Source organism: Chiloscyllium punctatum, chromosome 20 (assembly GCF_047496795.1).
Source record: "Chiloscyllium punctatum isolate Juve2018m chromosome 20, sChiPun1.3, whole genome shotgun sequence".
Classification (NCBI taxonomy): domain Eukaryota; kingdom Metazoa; phylum Chordata; class Chondrichthyes; order Orectolobiformes; family Hemiscylliidae; genus Chiloscyllium; species Chiloscyllium punctatum.
Window position 1 is genome coordinate 57,552,137 of NC_092758.1, and position 17,391 is coordinate 57,569,527.

A 17,391-nucleotide genomic window follows, 5' to 3' on the forward strand; every position below is an offset into this window, starting at 1 on the left:
ATTAAATCCCTTATTGACAGTGCCAACTCCTCTAATTAATATTCAATTTCCTGTCTTACCAAACTCTTTAAAAGAACTAGACAATGAGACTTTGCTACGACCAATCACCATCAGCCCCCACCTCCATCTACCTTTCACCTTCCCAGCTACCTTCTCCTCTGTCCCATTCCCCTTTCTATTTAGCTCTCAGCCCCTTCCCCCACTCCAAGTTCCTGATGAAGGACTTACGCCTGAAACGTCAATTTTCCTGCTATTCCGTGTTGCCTGACCTGCTGTGCTTTTGAGGCACCACACCTTTCAGTTCTGATCTCCAGCAACTGCAGTCTTCATTGAGAAAATTCAACATGGGAACCATAGCATGTACCTGATGGATTCTGCACCTCACTTGATTTTTATTAGCCTCACATTGCGTCCAAAAAAAGTGCATCTGCGGGCTTGATCCAAGCGCACCATTCACTTGTATCTGTCATCTAAGATTCTGTGCTGAAAATGTGTTGCTGGAAAAGCGCAGCAGGTCAGGCAGCATCCAAGGAGCAGGAGAATCGACGTTTCGGGCATGAGCCCTTCTTTAGGAAAGCCCTTCTCCATCTAAGATTCTGTGCCTAGGCACTTTTGTACCTAAGATGGCACCGTAAGGGGTGACTTGTAAACTTTTCACTGTACTAATGTGAATACATGATCATTCAATTCAATTAGATGAGGTCCCTTATGGCATGGAAACAGGCTCTTTGGCCCAACAAGTCCACATCAACTCTCCAAAGAGTAATCCACCCAGACCCATTCCCATACCCTATATTTACCCTGACTAATGCACCTAACACTATGGGCAATTTACCTGACCTGCACATCTTTGGATTGTGGGAGAAAGCCAGAGCACCTGGAGGAAACCCCCACAGACACGGGGAGAATGTGTAAATTTCACACAGACAGTCGCCCGAGCTGGGAATCGAACCTGGGTCCCAAGTGCTGTGAGGCAGCAGTGCTAACCACTGAGCCACCGTGTCACCCCATCAATGGAAATTAGCATTCAAAATTTGCCAACCATTCATGACCATCATGGCACCTCTCTGATCTACTTGCAAGCAATTTAGGAAGCCCTGACTTGGATTTTAGGGTGCACTGGCAACTAGCATTGAAAGACAGCACCAGGACCACTTTGTAACAGGGACAGGCACCCAGCTCATGGATTGCACCACACTGCAGCTCAAGGCCACTAGCTTGCTCTTTAGCACTCACTCATTGCCTACCTGCATGATCGCAGTTCCATGCCTAGCCTTAAATTGTCCTTCTTTGTCAGCCTGTTGCATATTTGTGCTTTAGCCAAAAATCAAAGCTGTTACATTGAGGTGCTCTGTTGCATGGACACAGTAGCAGGTAACTTGTCATGCTTGTCAGTGGGAGTATACGGGTGGGAGAGATCCTTGTGAATGGCACAATGAGTCAATCTAACACATATTGCATGTGCCAGCTACCTGCAAGACAAATACACTGCATATTGTTTGAACCAGTGAAGAATGGGTGGGGCAGGGTGAAGTGTAGTGTTGGAGAGGGGTGTGTTTAGCCTACAGTCCTGCAGGGCCAGCAAGACCAGTCAGTGGAATAGCATATCGTGAACTGGCCAAGATTCTGGTCAGTCGTGTCTAGGGAACTGCATGTAGATGTCTGTCATGGGGCACATACTGTCCTGAGTGTCCATCTGTTGATCTCTTAGGATGGTTCAAAGGGGCCTGTAGAGACAATTGGGTGTGAGGGAAATCACTATTAGAAGGTGTAGTGGGGTACAGGGCTGGGGAAATTGGGGATGATGAAGGATTGGTAGTGGTGGGAATAAAGACATTAATGATGGGAGGGAGCTCAAGATTAGAGATACTTGTAACAACATCAGAGGGCACAATAGACTACAGGAAAAGGATTATTGCTGGTGACTATATAGGTGGCCTCCACAAGGGGAGCATAACATTACAGGGTGGGCATCATTAATTTATAATGTTAGGGTTCAGGGAAAATACAACAAACCCATAAGCAGTTGTTTGCGAACTCCAGCTACATTTAATTTACAATCATTTTATTGGCCACTTGCTGTACATGGAGAAAGTGAGGACTGCAGATGCTGGAGATCAGAGCTGAAAATGTGTTGCTGGAAAAGCGCAGCAGGTCAGGCAGCATCCAAGGAGCTGGAGAATCGAAGCGTTGATTCTCCTGCTCCTTGGATACTGCCTGACCTGCTGCACTTTTCCAGCAACACATTTTCAGCACTTGCTATACATGCAGAGTGAGGATACATAGGGATCAGAACTGGTCAATGGCAATTTTCAATATGACTTTGGAGCTTGCAAATTGAACTAAGCCTTTTCAATAATATGGGGTTATCAATAATAACAGTACAAAAGGCCAGTGCTGGCTGAAAGGGAACTATTAGTTCAGCAACTTCCAAGTGTTCTGTGTGAGTCACAGAAACATCACTTCTTTATTTGTTATATAAGTGCTACAATGGTCTATGGAATGCAGTGAGGAGTGGAATGTTTGATGTGGGTGTGGGACTCCTTTTTTTTGATGACATTAGGTGATCAGTCAGTTGGAATGGCACATCCACCATGTTGCTGCACAGGCTGAAGCTGAATGTGGATATATGATGCCATCATGTCTCTCATTATCAGGGCTCAGCAGATCTCACTATGTGGTGAAATGCACTCAGCCCTCATCTGCAGGGTATGCCACCAATGCAAGAAACACATTTGTTCCATCTGTTTCCCATTTTAGGTCATTCGTACCAAGAGTATTAGGCTGCTGGTAGTATGTTTGTCATTGTGACAGCCTACAGAAGAAAGTGAGGATGGATACAAGAGGATCAGAGCCAATGACAAGCCCAGTAATAACAAGAAGATGAGGACCTCCAAGTTCAAGGAGATGTTGCTACTGTAGGACCCCTCAAGATGCGTGGGGTACATCAGAGGTCTTTGAGGTTTTTGGTCCCAATTCCATTTCCTGGGGATATATGAGGCATAGTGCCAAAACATGCTCCATAGGTCCAGTGACTGTACCGGATGCTGGAGCAGGAGCTGAGATGCAGAGTGGGAGGCCATCCATGAACAGTTGCACTTCCTTGATTAGCACAGCATGGATGTCTTGGCATTTCCACAATGATGTTCCCTGTCTTCTGCTGTGAAGTTCAGGATTCTCTCAATACGGACTGAGGACCCTAATGTGTATTCATCAGTCTAGACCCTAATGTGTATTCATCAGTCTAGACTCTCTCTGTTCTGTTATGGTTGTTTTCTTCTGTAATTTGAGAAAGGGAGGCATTGAGTGAGCTGAATGTCAGTGTCACAGATATTGCTACAGGTCCAGGTGAGTGCAAGGTGGTGAGATGTTCTGAGAGAGGAATAGGCAGCATTGAGGCCATGCTGGGGTACTAGCGTGGGGGTGGGTCGGGATGAGGGCAAGAGGATTAAGGAAGATATTGACAGTGGTAGAGCATGAGAATTGGTGGGAGTGGGTGCAGTAGCAGAGATAAGGAATGTGAGGTAGCAGAAAAAAGTGTGGAACTCATCCTGGCACAACAGAGAAAGTCAGTGTCTGTCTTCTGGCTCTGCTGACCATTCCTCTCAGCAATAGGTATAACACTGTAGCAGGCTAGTAGAGTCTGGGTGGAGGTGACCTCCTCTGCCAGTCCTCCAGGAAGAGGTCAGCCATCATCAGCACCACTTCCTCGAGCAGGACTCTAAGGTACCTGTTGGAAAATTGTGGTGCCATCTCCCAACAGGTTTACAAGTTGTCGTCAAGTGAACGTGAATGTTTCGGAATGCCAATGCACACTCAGGTCCACAACAACCCTTAAAAATACCATGGGTGCAAAGGGGGCCAGTCTCACAAAGAATATCCTGCTATTGGTGAGTTGTTCCTGGAAGGTCTTTTGGCAAAGTGGGGTTGCAATTGGACATGAGGGATGCCACAGAAGCAAGGTAAGTAGTTAATAAACAAGGGTTAAGATAAGACAAGACATTTACTAGAGCTTTCAGGAGAAAGCACTTTAAAAAAGCTTGACTTAGATTGATCTTAGTGCTGAATCTTACTTTTTTTTAATTTTGTATTTCACTTGTATGGGAAAATGAAGTTTGGGAAGATTTTGTAATGAGGTCAGCCAGGTGGACCTCATAGAACCTGAGTTCCCTGATTGGGGCTGTTAATCTGATCCAATCGGGGACTCCTGGCTGACAGGTGTAAACAGGAATGTCAGAGGTTCTGTTCACTCTGAGGGAGCTGGCTCTGATGTAGCTGGATCAGTGTCGAGAACTTTCCACATGTATATAAAGGGTGACTTGGTGAAGGGATATCAGCCTCTGTAGTGTTATTTCAGATTTGTAAAGGCATCTTACATTATACCCCCTTCAACTTCAAACATGTAAATTATGGTAGAGACATCTCAATGATACTTGCCAAGTAAGCCGCATCATAAATCTTGATAATATAACTTTTGAAACTCAGTTGCACATAATAAACTTTAAAAAAAAACTCTTTGAAGCATTTTCATTGCTGATCTCATTATAACTAATAAAATGAAGCATGACACATTGGTAGCATAATGAAAGGAGATTTGGGACTTGATTTTCTGTCTGGAGTCAGGGAGCTGATGCCTAGATTCTGGATTCTAATCTTGTGTCACATCTGCATCACTGATGTAATGCTATTTTAAAATGCAGATCCCCTAATTTGCTCTAAGACAAATTCAACAGCCTATTTGTTGCATGATGTGGCACTAATACCGATGCACTCCCCAGAAATCCCCATTAATTTCTGAGGTATTGGAAGACTGAATCAGCATCTGGGAGTGATATTCACAAAGTGCAATAGTACCAGAGTTTGTCCTCAAGGTCCATTAGGGATCAAGCCAGAGGAAGCAGTTGAAGTATCTATATAATACTTTACAGCTTCATCAGACAGCTGTTCCTTCTTGAAGTTTGATTCAGCTAAAAATGAGCCAAAAACAAATCATAGAATCATACAGCATGGAAACAGACCCTTTGACCCAACTGACCTGCCAATCAGGTTTCCTCAACTGAAGTGGTCCCATTTTACTGCATTTGACCCATATCCTTCTAAACCTTTCCTATCTATGTCCTCTCCAAATATCTTTTAAAAGTTGTAACTGTACCCACATCTGCTACTTCCTCTGCAAGTTCATTCTACACATGTACCACCCTCTGTGTGAAAAAGCTGCCCCTCAGGTCCCTTTTCAATGTTACCCCTCGCATCTTAAATCTGTGCCCATTAGTTTCGGACTCCCTTACTCTGGGGAAAAGACCTTGGCTATTCCCTCAGAATTTTATAAACCTTTATATGATCACCCCATATCCTCCTATGGTGCAGGGAAAAAGGTTCCAGCGTATCCAGATTCTTCTAATAACTCAAACCTTCTAGTCTCAGTTACATTTTGTAAATCTTTATTGTACCCCTGTCCAGCTTGATAACATCCTTCCTATAGCAGAGCAACCAGAATTGTACATAATACTCCAAATGAGACCTTACCAATGTCTTGTATAGCTCTAACATGATGTCCCAACTCCTGTACTTAATGCTCTGAGGGCAAGTGTGTGCCATTTGGCTTCTTCACCAATCTCTCTCCATGTAATGCCACTTTCAAGGAATTATGTACCTCCATTCTGAGGTCTCTATTCGACAACAACACTTCCCAGCGCCCTACCATTAAGTGTGTAAGTCCTGCTCTTGCACTTATCTGTATTAAACTCTGTCTGCACTCCTTAGTACATTCTATTCTATGACAACCTTCTTCACTGTCCACTATATCACCAGGTTTGGTGTCATAAAAAAATTACTCACCATGCCTCCTACATTCTCACCCAAATTGTTTCTATAAATGATGAATTACGATGGACCCAATACTGATCTTTGTGGCACACTGCTGGTCACAGGCCTCCAGTCAGAAGTACAGTCCTCTACCATTTCTTATGATCAAGCCAATTTTGTATTCAATTGGCTAGCTCTCCCTGGAACCCATGTGATCTAACCTTATGAAGCAGTCCACCATGTGGAACCTTCTTTAAGGCCTTGCTAATGTCCATGTAGACAATGTCTACTGTTCTGCCTTCATCTATCTTCTTAGTCACCTCTTCAAAAAGCTATTCACTCTGCCTTTAAGACGAGATTGAAAGTTACAAAATATATACAATAAATAAACCTAGAATACCATGCCAGTGAAGAAGGAATAAATACATATCTACTCATTGATCAGGAAGGGAAGTAAAATATCTTGAAGCTTAGAAGGTCACTCAGATTTGAAAACAGTCAGCATTGCCACAGCTGCCACATTGATGAATATGAAAACTTTTAAGGTTAGCCCAATTTAGTATATGCTGAGTGGATGTGTCAACTCAGATTGAACATTGACACCAGAATATGGACACACTACAATTTTTATTAGAACTTCTGCAAGTTAATGTGAGGATTTATTGCTATCTGTTAGAATATTGAAACATACAGACCTCATGAGGTTAAAAATCACACAACACCAACAGGTTCTTCTAATAACTCAAACCTTCTAGTCTCAGTTACATTTTGTAAATCTTTATTGTACCCCTGTCCAGCTTGATAACAACAGGTCAACAGGTTTATTTGGAAGCACTAGCTTTCGGAGTACTGCTCCTTCATCAGGTGGTTGTGGAGTACACAATTGTAAGACACAGAATCTATAACAAGTGATGTAACTGAAATTATACATTGAAAATAGCTTGATTGTTTGTCAAGTCTCTCATCTGTTAGAATGACCATGCTAATTTCAATTCTTTCTTATATAAATCACAAAACTTCCCAGGAGCCGGAAAAATATGCCATGTTCTCTGCGGCCTGCAACACTTTATTAATGAGGATGAGCAACTCACTAAGACCTTCCCCACACCTCCACTGCTCACCTTTAAACAATCACCAAACCTCAAACAGATCATTGCTCGTAGCAAACTGCCCGGCTTTCAGGACAACTCCATACAACCCCGTCACGGTAGGCGCTGCAAGACGTGTCAGAGTGTGGACATGGATACCACCATTACGCGTGGGGACACCTCCCACCATGTACGTGGCAGTCAACATTGTCTATCTCATATGCTGCAGACAAGGTTGCCTTGAGGCATGGTACATTGATGAAACCGAGGAGGGGCTACAGTCACGGATGAATGGACACCGCACAACAATCAACAGTCAGGAGCGTTCCCTCCCAGTCGGAGAACACTTCAGCATTTCAGGACATTCGACCTGGGACCTTCGGGTGACCATCCTCCAAGGCGGACTTCGGGACAGGCAGCAGCGAAAAGTGGCCGAGTAGAGGCTGATAGCTAAGTTCCATACCCATAGGGAGGACCTCAACTGGGACCTCGGGTTCATGTCACACTACAGGTGACTACTATTGCACTATACACACACACAGACACACAAACACACACATACACATACACACACATATGCATGCATACACACACACCCCTACACACACTATCCTATACACAGGCACACACACAGGCACTCACACACGCTCCTACAGACACACACTTCCATACTCACACATGCACCCTCTCACAGACTTAGACCCCTTTACACTCGCATACACACACGTATACGCTGTCTCTCACAGACACTCACAAACTCCCACCCCAGACACATACAACCCATGCACACACATGCACACATACACGTTTGTGGGGTGAATTTGTACTTGCAGAGTTACATTGTACTTTGCTCAAAAACCACATGAATCCAAGCAAGACTATGTTAACTCATTTTTTTAGATTTGAATCAGTCTAAACATTATGGCACAGACAGGGAACACAGGGGGCGAACACCTTCAACACATTATCTGGGCTGACACCAATTGTTAAAGTTATGCTGAGAATGTAAATTTTAAAAAAAAGTTTTGTGATTTATGTACGAAAGAAGTGAAACTAACATGGTCATTCTAACAGATGAGAGACTTAACAAACAATCAGGGTATTTTCAATGTATAATTTCAGTTACATCACACTGTAAACTTTTGCTATAAATTCTGTGTCTTACAATTGTGTCCTCCATAACCACCTGAAGAAGGAGCAGTGCTCCGAAAGCTAGTGCTTCCAATTAAACCTGTTGGAATATAACCTGGTGTTGTGTGATTTTTAACTTTGTACACCCCAGTCCAACGCCGGCATTTCCAAATCAAGGCCTCATGAGGCTTGACTACTCATGTATACAATGGCCAAATGAGACAATGTCATGGATTAACTCAATTTACGTACTGCTAGGATACATGCATAAGTTCAAGCCAAATAATTAATTATATAAAAAAAATAATCTCCAGAGGCTATCAAATAAAAGGTGAAAGAAGAAATGATTGGAGAAATGGTCGATAACATTGGACTAAGATCTAGCATCAGCAGAAACGATTGCATTTAATCTCAGTCCTCTGTTAGTATTGATCATCTGTAAAACGATGAATTCAGTAGTTTTAAACATGCCCAGTAGCACATTCGATTGGGGCTTAATCAAGTTTTTATATCCTGTACTTGTGACAGATCATAAATGCACTTCCATTGCATGATGAAGTCAGGTAAATAAATGTGGATCGTTGTGCTGTGGTTGCTGCAATTGTTTCAAACTTTCTTAAAAAAAAAACAAAAATTCACTTTCTGTTTACTAAGCACTGGAGTCACTGAATCTATTTAAAACTACAATGAACAAAGAAAATTAACAGGCAGGAACCAGAGCAGACTGAGAAGCCTCAGCTAAAGACATCATAGCTTCAGGTTCACTGTTGTTCACTATAAAAATAAAGGTTCAATGCCTTTAAGAAAATGAATCTCAAGGTAATTGAATGTGAGGAAGGAACACCCCTATGGATCTCTTCTCTGACTTCAGAAGTGATAGTGTAGAATGAGAAAAAAGAAACAGCTGTTGTTGATCATACAAGACTGACAGCCGTGCAGGGAAATTTCCTACTGGATATAAACTGAAGTGTCAGGAATGTGGGAACCTGAGAGGTAACTGACATCGGAAGGGAGTTAAGATGGTAACAGGGAGGTAGAAAAGTTGTGATGGAGGCTAGGAGTCAGAAGAAACAAAGCTGAACATGGAGCATGTTTTGAATACAGAATGATTTCATGCAGCATTCACAACAAAATCAATGACCTAAAGGCATAAATAGAGGTAAATGATTGTGATGTAACTGCCATTTCAAACATGGCTGCATGGTGACCAGGAGTGCAAACTCAGTATTCAGGAAAATTCAACATTTAGAAAGGGCTGACAGGAAGGAAAAGAAGGTGAAATTGCATTTATAATACAAGATAGAATCAATACCTGAGCAAGGAAAATCTCAGATCAGTAGAACAATGTTTAGAATATGTTTGGGTAGAACTAAAAAAACATCAAGAGACAGCAGACAGTGGTTGGAGTTATTTATAGACTCTAGCTAGTAGTGGTAGTGTGGTACATAGTATAAATCAGGAGTTTAGAAGAGCTTATAGCATGTGCCATGCAGCAAAGATGGGTGATTTCAAACTGTATAAACATTGGGTAAACCAATTAAGGACTAAAACATGAGGCACACTTTGGCTGTGCTAGGTTGGAAGAATACATGAAAAGTCATGACTGTCCATAGGCAATGCTCATTCTTTCAAGAACTATTACATCACTCACAGTAACTGTTCGTTCCTTCAAGGTGCAAAATCTCAAAAAATGAAGCTAACCTGACTAAAAAAGGAAGGTAAAGGTTGAGAAAGGGGCGAGTGATGTGGCAAAGGTGAGGGAATGGATTCAACATTGGTGGATAGTAGAGTTCTGAAGGATGGTAGTTCCAATTAAAATCTCTGCAACGCAATGAACTAAAGAAGTATGTCTTCAGTTCATTACAAAAAAATGAGTATGGTTTCATTTTAATTATATTTGCTGCTTGGTCTCTCGACTCTGTTAGTTGCTGGATTCTCACTGGAACTGGAACCAGAATGTGCAAAGGTGTCACTGTAAAATGGTAAATAGACAAATGGAAATGTAGTCAGTGACAGGACCACCTGTTCTACCAGTGACTGGAGGATCTGGGCATTCACTCCCAAATCACTTTGCAATAATTTAACAAGTTAACATAGCTCCTTCATTAAGATATCTTCCATATATCAATATTATTGTTCTAAATCATTGACTTCTTTCTAATTAAATTGAAGAGTCTTCTATAGCTTGTTTTCTTTCCTCAAAATGCATTATTCACAGAATCTCTTGGGTGGTAAAATGTGCCTATTCTGAGCTAAAACAGCATGCCATAGTCTATGGCTGTGTTGCCCAAACCATTTCACACTATGACCCTATTTTGGAGGTTGAAAATTCTCATGATCCCTTCGTGGAAATTCTGAGACCAAGCGAATTTCGGGCTTTGGTGGGTAGATAGAGCTGTGAGAACAGGTGCCTGTTAGAGAAGGAATGCAAGTGGCATGATTCAGCCACAGCTCCACCCCGGTGATACGTGCCTCAGAGCCCACAATCCCAAATCTTCAGGTTGTGACTCCACTGGTGGTTCTGACCCTGATTTTGGCTGAACCTGTTGGTACATCTCCCTACATTATGATTCTGAAAGGTATGTTACTCTTCCAACCTTTCGATGTTCTTGTCTTCCACAAATTTGTTTTGAGCTTTCTAATACACTACTCCTTCTGACTTCTTGCGTTTCACAATTTCTTTTGTAAATGCTATTTATCACAGTTTGTTTTTGATCTCTGACTGTGATATAGTGCATAAGCTGCATCAGCAGATCACCAATTTGCTGGCTGAACTCAGCTGTTTTTTTGGGCAGAGCAAGAATTGTAGGCAAGCAGCTCCCAATGAAGGAGGAAGAAGGTTTGATTTGAATGACCTATCAATCCCTTCCCACCCCGGACTTGAGTGGGCAGATGTGGGAAGCCAACATCTGACCGAAAAAGTCCTAACTTCACCTCTCAGAGAGTATCAAATTCACCCAAAGTCTGTTAAAGACATTAAGTTGTAAATTCATATTCTCAAACTGAGAAACATAAGAGCCAAATTGCCAAGAAGAAAATGTGAAAAAAAAGAAAATAAATCATTAGTCAGAAAAGTCTCAGCTGGAAAGCTTCTCAATAGCAGTAAAAGACTGAATAACATTGAAAGTAAGTTCACTTTCATTAGAAGGGATTATATATATTCTTATGATAAGGCTCAATCAGAGTTCTTAGAAGAGCAAAGGCACTATAGTACTCTTTCAGCTTTATTACATTGTGCAACAATCAATTCTTTTTATTCCGTTACATTGCTGATGCAGGAACAAGTTTATACTGAAGCTAATGAGCTCAATAGCTGGTTGGCACCTCATTAAAATTTAAGTGGTGAAATGCTGCATTATTTCAACACGCTAATAATCCACAAATCAGATTGTTAAAACCAATTTACACAAGATACGTCAAATAAAACCAAAACATTATTTTTCTCCCATTTTCAGTCAGCAATTAAATAATGTGCAAACTACTTTTTAATACACAAATATTTACTCTTATACAGGTTTGTTAACTGGATCTTCTCACAATCAAAATTTGTGAAGTACAACACTGATATTCTATTCAGCCAGCTTGTCATTTTATTTAAATATTTTTAACTCTCAACTTATTCCTCTACATTTTTCAGAACGTAACCTACATCTATTGTTTGCAGTCAGACAATAACAAAATGCAACTAAAAATTGCATTCAATCATTCTCAAATGTCCCTGCAAATATTCAATACCATCTTTGAGTAATGTCACATAATAATGTTTGAACAGAATCAAGGGGAAGGATCAGCTTGGTGATATCAGACAAATAATGATGAAGAAAAAAAATAAAGGTGATGAAAATCAGAAAGGTACTGTAGATATGATTTAAATACTGTCTCTATGGATAAAATATTAATATTCAGGGACAGCTTTTTTGGCAAAAACTTTTTTTTAAACTTATGGTTGAAGGATTCAATGCAAATAATATTTAAGCTAAGAATTCATGAAGTTGCTCTTCAAGAGAAGGAATTACACATTGTTCAGAAATTCCTTTGGTCTGAGCATTTGACGAAACATTCCAGTTTCCATAGCGCTGAATATTTTCAATTGCAAGAGTAGGTACACAACAAAGAGGAGTCCTGAGAAGCAAGTGTACTATCAGTAGAAAGAAACACCAGAGTTGGGAGAGCAGATTTTGCACGGATTTCATACTGGCTGACAATGTAGTGATCTGACATATTTGTTAAGATGAAATACTCACATTTTAAAAAAAATATATTTATATTGAAAAATAGATTTTTAAATATGACAACCAATACAAAACAATGCACTTTAAAACAATACAAAGAAAGAGCACCAAAAAAATAAAAAAACAAACCTCCCTCATGAACAAATATATAAATATGTATATATATATAAAAAAACAACTGACTATTTAACTAAATAAATAATAACTAACAACAAACTAATAAATAATAATACAGCTCAGTAAAACAAAACACTAGTTCTTGAATATTGAGAGCATTAATTTTCACCTATTCATATGTTCGCAGTTCCCCCTCTCTGGATAATTGTTACGGCTATATAAAAGCTCTTATTAGTGTAGCAGACAAATCTGTGTCCAAGTATTCCAAAAAAGGGCTGCCAGGTCTGTAGAATTTTTTTTTGTGGTGTACAATACTTGTGAGAAAATCCAAGGGGATAAGCTCCATAACAGTCTTCTGGCAACCCAACTGGCCCAGGGGATTTTCAGATACCCAAACTAACAAGATATTCTTTCTTGCGCAGAAAGTGAGGATGTTGGAAAGTTTTTTTCTTATGCGTATCTACAGGGAACACACTGGGCAGGCTAAGAAGAAGAGAGATCGGTTCTTTCTCCATCTTTACACCAAAAATCCCCTCCAATGCACCTGTCCCAGCTCTCCAGTATGTTTGAAGCTTACTACCAGAGACAAAGGGTATGAGTGCCTGGACTAACTCTACACTTGGGACTTGTTGAAGATTACCCTGGTTTAAATTTCAACAAACGATCCAGAGCCAAGAGGACCCTGTGGAGAATCTTTAACTGTAAAGCATGGGTCCTATTGCAAATTGATATCTTTCTTGCGTTTTCCCAAATATCTTCCCATGCCTCTGAGGAGACCTCACTCCTAGATCTCTCTCACCCCCTGCAGAGTCAATCAAACTCGTCTGAGGGGACTGCCCTCCAATTCATGATATAAAGTGCTAACAGAAAATGTACTTTTAGCATCGAGCTAAAGTCTCTATGCCAGATTTGGAAGGATCAGTCAAAAGTGTATTGTTTTTAAAATAAAATCCCTAACTTGAACAAAACAAAAGAGGTCCCTGATAGATAACTCATATTTCCATGTTAACTGATCAAAAGACATTATTGTGTCTCCCTCAAACAAATCACCCATGCAAGACACACCCCTAGCTGCCCAATGTTTGAACCCTGAATCCATCATTCCCCGTTGAAAACCTGGCACACCTACTACAGAGGAAAGAAAAGATATTTTGTCAATATTGCCTTCCCTCTGACAAATTGCTCTCCATGCTTTAACAGTATTGATAACTATTGGGTTATGGCAATATTCCTTAAATATCCTAATTTTGTCCAAAAACAGCAAGTTAGTAAGGGGGCACGTTTTCTGAGAGGTTTCGATATCAAACCATATTGAAAGAGGGCCCCCACAAGCACAATCACTCATTAAGATAAAAGTGAGCTTATTTGATAGTTTTTAATGTCTGGGAGATCCACTCCCCACCCACCATGAAATAACAATTTGAACAAATAATTTTTTTAATAATAGGGTGAGTGCCCCAACCATCCTTTGGTATAACTTAACGTAGAAATTGAAAGTACACATCCCGACCACTTCCGAGCATAGTTAGACCAAATTACTACCAATAAAAAAAGGAAAAGAAAGCCCCAACCTGACTTCCTCTTTTTTTAAAAGAAAACTAGAGACAGACCCAAACAACACTATTATTTGTACATTCTAAATTGTTCAAATTAAGTTAATTTGTCCGCAAAGTCTCTTGCCTTCTCTGATGTGTCAAAGACGTATACAGATCCATCTAAGGCGTTCGAAAGCACTGCTGGATACCTGAGAGAGTACTCGATCCCAGGCTCCCTCAGTCTTCTTTTGATGCCAGCATAGGATTTTCTTTTCTGGAACACTGCTGCTGAGAAGCCCTGGAAGAACATGATCTTACAGCCCTCGTAAACTAGGGCCTTCCAATCCTTCCCCTGGTTTCTGGAAGCTTCCACGATTCTCTCCTTATCTCTATAGTGATGAAACTGCATGCACCAAGATAGGACGAGGAGGTTGTCCAGACCTGACCTCTGTACTGTGACCCAGGGAGCCCTCTCACTCTTCAAGTCTCTCACTCCAGCCTCCAAGTTAAGGAATTTCGGCAACCAGCCCTTAATAACTTCCACCGGTCACTCACCTTCTTTCCCTCTGGCAGACCAATGATCTGAATACTTTTTCTCCTACCCCTGTTCTCGAGGTCATCAACCTGGTCAAGCAAATTACGGACCTGTGTCTCCAGGGTTTGGATTCTATCCTTGGAGGGACTGGTATCAGCTTCCGGTCTGTGACTCTGCATTCTATCTCATCCGTCCTGTTCTCCAGGTCTCCCAGCTGTTGGTCATGCTTCTGCAACATGATCGAGATTGAGTGCAGCTTTTCCTCCATCTGCTTGCCCAACATTTTGCGAGATTTTGCAAGCTCCTTCACCAGGTCCTGGTAGGAAATCGAGTCCGATGATCCTGCCGGCTGAGCCGTGGGCCCGGCCTCGGACATACCTCCTCCCTTCTTTGGCATCTCTGGACAGTGAAAAACAAGGTAAGTTGCTCTCTGACAGTTATTTGGGACTCCACAACCTTTCCAGAGTCCCAGGATATAGCAGTGGTCCGGGTAGGACGGGCTAGGATGTTGTTCTGCTTGTGATGCAGTAAGGAGCTCTGCAACGCGATCTTCTTAGATTGCCGCCATCTTGGATCCTCCCCGCATCTCTTTTTAAATCAGCCTCATATAAACTGTAGAATTATTGCAAAATTACATTTATATCCAGTGCAGCTCTGTATTTGTACTAAGTTCAATTGCGTCTTTAAACTTATGAATCCATTTGCAACAGGAGCAAAGAGAGCTCTGGATAATTTTGATATTTTTGTGTTTTCACTTCTTTACTTTACTCAAGGATAGATTAAAGAGACATTGGGCAAGATGACACCAGACATAAAAGAATAATCTCACATATGTTACACAACTTGCTACATTTCTAAGTTTTGTATCATATGCTAGCTTTGGAATTTTGCCCCTTAAACTCAAATCATTAGTATACATTAAAAAAACACAGAGCTTCTAAATAACAATGAGGGAAGCTCTCTATTCCCTCCAACACAAAAAAATCAATTTACCATCAGCTTCTCAACTTAGTCAATTTAGCATCCATATTGCTGCTGACCCTTTAATTCAATAGCCTTCAATTTTGCTAACCAGGTTACTGTGTGACATTTTATCAAACACATTTTGAAATTCTCACTTAGCTCTTTACCTTTTTCCTAGAGCTGGCGAGAATGATGGTTTGCACTTCTGCCATTGCAGAATTTGTGAAGGTCGATCACTATGGTTACTCACAGAAGGAGAAGCAATTCATTTCCAGGACCTGCTTGGTGTTTAGATAAATGAAGACCTGGACTTGTCTCCATTTTATAATTACAGCGGCTATAGTTGGTGCATAAAATGTCACATTTACCAATTCTGAGATTCCTCCTTTAAACAGTCGTTTAAAACATATATATTTGCAATCTTTACATTGTGAGTATTCAAATATTTCCTCGGTCATCTGTGTGTGCTCAAGTGCTAAGAAATGTTTTCACCTTTAGAATACTGTGACAACTATAATTATTTAGACTTTTGGCCTTCCAGCCAAGTTACAGAGATATAACAACTAGGCCACTGTTTCATAACAAGATTCTCTGAAGCACCATTAGAATTTATTAATGCAGGGAGGAAAATAACCGTAATTATAATAGAACAGAAGTCTCTCAACAAGGCAAATAAATACTTCATTGACATTAAAAACATAAGGATTTGTTAATGACTTCTTGACAGATATATAATTATATCATGTGATTGGTTGAGCAGTCTTTTCTGCACCAGGTGCTCAATTGACTGAAATGTCATCATCGCTATTGCATTTCAGACCATATAACTTGTTCATCTGCAATTGTTTTATTTGTAGATTCATTTTGAGGGAAATTAGGTTAATCATGTCTCAAGCACTCATTACTTGCCTGAGGGAAGTGAAAACTGACAAAGACAGGACGTCTTTAAATATGTTTACTTAATGTGAGATCTCAAGTTTCTCAATTTTTCAAATTTCCTTTCGATAGGTGCAGGATGCTCTTGAGTCCGGACATAAAGTCAGAAACAAAAACAGATTGTGCTGGTGAAACTCAGTAGATTTGACATCTTCCATGGAGAGAGTAACAGAGATTGCGTCTTGAATCCAATATGACTTCTTTGGAGATGAAACAGTGTGGAGTGGGTTGGGGTAGGGAGATGGGGGTGCGGGGGAGGTCAGGCAAGGGAGTAGAAAGGTAATGGATTTCATAGTATAGAAAAAGACTGAGAGGAATAATTGGAATAGATGGCAAGGCTAGGGCACCTAAGACAAAGGGATTATAGATCATTATAGATCCAGAACAGATGTTAATACCAGAACATGTGTTAGTGCTGCTGAATGCAAAACCGTGCAAACAAGACACTGTAATACACTATACATTGTTACTATTCAAACACACACAGTGTCACATACTATGTCAAGAATTATATAAGTGTAATGTTGTACAATTCACAAAGTTACTTTCACATCCTCCCCTGAGGCTACAAACCCATATATGTCCCATGCCTCGAAATAGAGAGCCCAGAACTAGCACTCTGAAAGGAATATCAATTTTTTGGTTACACTGATATAACAGACCATCTCAGTATGTCTCTCAGTGCTGTGTACTGTGCCAGATCAGAAAAAAACAGAAAGACTCAATTTCAGTCATTGTGGCCATGCTGGAGATTGATTTATTGTCTTCGATTATTCCCAAAAATGCCTTTACTAAATTTACCAAGTCACCTTGACCCAAGTGCTAGTCATCAACTGCGTGTCATGAGGACACGGTTGAAGAATAAAATTAAATGCATAATTTGGAATAAACTTTTTTAAAAATACCAGCAACGGGCAGAAAACAATAGCCCTAACACCTTCAAGATCATAGAATTGGGAAAAGCATTAAATCTGGCAAAACAGAATTATGTGACAATCTAGCAACAGGATTAGTGAAATAACTTGGCCTCTGTACTCATGCCTGACTGA